Source organism: Phoxinus phoxinus, assembly GCF_949152265.1.
Source record: "Phoxinus phoxinus genome assembly, chromosome: 1".
Lineage (NCBI taxonomy): Eukaryota > Metazoa > Chordata > Actinopteri > Cypriniformes > Leuciscidae > Phoxinus > Phoxinus phoxinus.
Window position 1 is genome coordinate 54,898,774 of NC_136876.1, and position 4,095 is coordinate 54,902,868.

Genomic DNA, 4,095 nt, shown 5'->3' on the forward strand with positions numbered 1-4,095 from the left:
AATCTCCCAAGCTCTTTGTGGACGAGGAGAATGAGGGGAAAAGCCACTGGAGAAGTGTGTGTGTGTGTGTGTGAGAGGGGAAATGTGTTTGACATACGCTCAGCACACACTGCCGGGGAGGCAGGAACAGCAGGACACGATTAATGACCGCAGAATAAGATTGTTACAATATGGCCTCCCTCGGCCCTGCCTCCCTTTCTGTCGGCCTGTCATATTTCACAGCCCTGTTTCACGAGGCGGTCCATTCGTGCGCGTTCTCCTTTCAGTGCTCCCCCCTCTCTCCTGATTTCTCAGTGAGCGTCATTGATATGCAGCAGTGTGTTCCTGGACTGAGGCTCTGTGCTCATGGCCGGCCTTTAAAGCAGCTTGGCGCTGACTCACGGGTCCACAACTCTTGTAAACATGCAGGTAATGTTTCCCAACTCTTTGAAATGCGAGTTTTACCATTGCAGATGTTCCTAAAGTGCACGTGTGACACAGTGAAGAAACATTTGACATGAAACCAGCGCATAACAAGTGGATTTCTAAGCTGGCTCTTTCTCAAGCCAAGTCACATTTATTTATACAGCGCTTTTTACAACACAGAGTGTTTCAAAGCAGCTTTACAGAGATAACAGGAAAATAATACAACAAAGTTTGTGTGTAGAAGAGAATAGCGTCACAGTCCAGCTTAAGTAAGTTCAGCGATGGTTCATTTCTGTAAGACAGTTAATAATTTGGTTTATTTATATATATAGCTGCTCTGGAGAAAACCGTAATGTCATCGTCCAGCTCAGTTCAGTTCTCATATAATGATGTCAATGCAGGAGATCAATGATATTGTTGAATAATTTTAGCTTCTCGTGCGTTCCCTCGCTGAAGAGAAGTGACAGGGGTTTGTTTAGCTTGCCCTCGATGTCACCGGCGAGCACTGAGAACCCAAACCCAGATCTGAGCACGCTGATTTGTAGTACAGCAAATAAAAGTGTGTTTTAAAGACATCTGCGAGGGTTGGGCAGAAATCTGGCAGCCAAATGTTGCGATCCCAGCAGTGAAACTGAGCCGGCCTGAGCCGTCGGTCTGGCTTCAGACTCGTTGGATCTCTGCACACGAGCGTGTCCGCAGCCAGACCAGCTCGGCGGTGTTTGTTGACACGTCCAGAGGAGAATCTCACAGCGTTCATCAACAGGAGCAGGCTTGGTGTTTCCCAGGGCCAGGAACGCTCCGGACGTACAGCTGCGTATAGCTCAACCACACCACCAGCTATATAATCATGTTCACAGTCGCATTTCTTATCTCCACTTACAACCGCTGGGACCTGTTCAATATTAAAGTCTTGTGAGTGACGTGAATCTGACCAAAAACAATGCCTGAGTCGCATTTCATCCCAAAATGAAAAAGTTTTTTACATTATGATATTATTTTCATGACAATTAAAACATGTTCTCCCAAAATTGTCACTGCTGTAATCTGTCCAGACATACCTTTAAACTTTATATTAAGTGTCTTAACTACTAACATTAAATGAGTCAATTGATACAATGCACTTACAATGTGTTCATTTGCATCTATAATTACAGTGTTGACACATGACCTCGGCCGTCCCGTATCCGCACAGGGACTGTTGTGACGTCCGTAGTTCAAGGGAATGTCTTATTTACACTGCTAAAGAGTTAAATGCTCATGCTAAACATGGCCAAAGTAACACATCTCTTTATGGATGTCTGGAATTTCACAGGAGAGCAGCAGAAATGCGGCTCACGTTGCAGACAGGAGAGCGAGACGGACAGAAGAGAGATCCCAGTGCTCCCAGTGCTCCCAGTGCTCGGAGCGGCTCCTTTACCTGTTCCCCAGACCCTCCTCGTGTCTGTGATGATGGCCAGATGTCCGTGCTGGACACATGTCTCCTCACACCTGTTCCTCACAGCTGCCCAGTAAAGCTCCCATTAGCTCCAGCTCGCTGGCCAGCACAGCTGCAGTGCATTCTGGGACATGCGCCTGCACTGCACACATGTCTCCGGACTAACAGCCTCCTCAATGTTATCAGGAGCTCATCGCATGGACTGCATTGTAACTGGTATAGATTTGTTCCAGGGTGAGGGCATGTCACACAACACATCACTCTAAAAGTGCTGGGTTGTTTTAACCCAATTATGGGTCAAATATGGAAAACCCCAAACGTTGGATTAAAAATGCAATTTAAAGACTGGGTTTGTCCATATCTGAACCAAAATTGGGTTAAAACAACCCAGCACTTTGTAGAGTTCTGTCATGCTTTAAAGAAGAACTCGCTTTTATGTGTTTACTAAGATACTAAATTACTTGATTATAATATTAAATGTTATTCGATAAAACATGTAAAGTTTACATGTAGTAAATGTACTACACCATTACACGTGTGCAATAACAAATAAGCAAATGCATACAAGTTTTAGTCACATTAAAGTGTATTTAAGTTTACCATAAATGCTTGTTTCGGCAGAAGACATCACGCTCATTTCTTACTTTAAAGTCTATTATTTATTTATTATTCCCATAATACGTTCCCAAGGGCTAACTCACAGCAGTTGGTGTAGTTTGGTTGTGAATTTCAACAGGAATAGAAATCAGCGGACGACTAAACTACCTGGACGAACACTTCACTCTTACACACATCGAGATGTTCTGTGTTTAGCTTGTTGCTAACACTGTGTTGAGTCCCACAGTTTCTTATAATGAGAGCATGTGCAGTTTAATCTCTCTTATCCTGATAACAGTTGCTGGAGCGTGTTGATGTTCAGAAGGACCTCCAGCTGCCCTGTAGCTCACACACACACACACACACACACACACACACACACACACACACACACACACACACACACACACACACACACACACACACACACACACCGCACTCCTGTGCAGCTGCTTTTAGACGAGTGTAACTACAGTGTAATAAACCGCAATCAAGCTTTACGAGACGCGTCGGTGTGCAACGCAGACAGTCACATTGTAAGACTGCAGAATACTTATTATCATATTAATAACCTTATGTGTGTATGGATATCTGAAATCTGACAGCTGTTTTGTGGAAGTCAGTGAGATTATTAAAGACCTCGTGAAATGGCTGATCACATGTTTCCTTCTACAGAGCTTGTTTGTTTGCTAATTGCGACTTTTTATCTCACAATTCTGATTTTTTTTCTCTCACAATTGGAAGTTTACCAGAATTGCTTGTTATAAAGTCAGAATTACGCAATAAAATAAAAAAAAACTCACAATTCTTTTTTTTTTTTTATAACACACAATTGTGTTTGTAAGAATTGTGAGAAAAAAAGTTGTTGCAAATACCTATTTTATTTTATTTTAAATAAAAAGTTTGGAAACAAGCTTACAAACATTTTAGCCATTTTCCCAAGATTTGTTTTATTTTTATATAAACGTTTCTGTGTTAAGCCGAGACACTACAGGTGAATAGGGTAAATTTTTTAAATAATAGATATCACCATGAAACTTCCTCAGTTGATTACTTACACAAGTTCATAAAAAAGTATTACAAGTTTTTTATATTTGTATTATTAATTATGCAAATTAGGCATTATCTCATTAAATATGCACAATTTTGCATATATTTTCGGTAGATAGATCTGAACATATGATAAAGTCGGGTGCAAAATTATTATTTTCATTTTGATTACACACAAGATGAGAAAAGATGTTCGGAGGGATTTCAGGATATATGCTTTCATGACCTAGGAAATCTAAATATACTGTCCATAGCCTTAAAAAATCTATTTTCGCCATATTTGTTTTATTAAAATGTCACTTAAATCAGGCCAGGAATGATTTATGAACAAATCCCTCAGAGCATATCTTCAGAATACTGCTTAGTGTGTAACTGGAGAGTTTGGTGAACATCGGCTGAGATGTTTATACTGGAGAATGACAAACTCATTTAGAGAAAAAGGCATTTAAAGATTTGTTTTTAAAAAAATCATACTTTTTTAGTGGAAACAACTATTTACAGACACAATATCTCATCAAATCATTAGCAACAACAATACAAACCACCTAAATCACATCAAAACTTATAAACACAGCATTTATGGCCTTTAACTGAACAGAAAACAGTCA

The 4,095-nt window shown here is 40.4% G+C and overlaps 1 long non-coding RNA gene across 1 annotated transcript; it reads left to right on the forward strand.

The window, feature by feature from the left end:
* Positions 1 to 293: 293 nt before the first annotated feature.
* On the forward strand, positions 294 to 3,089 carry LOC306997021. Its single transcript, XR_013797239.1, has 2 exons — positions 294 to 408; positions 1,718 to 3,089. It is a non-coding gene; the product is annotated as an uncharacterized lncRNA (long non-coding RNA).
* The last annotated feature ends 1,006 nt before the right edge of the window (positions 3,090 to 4,095 follow it).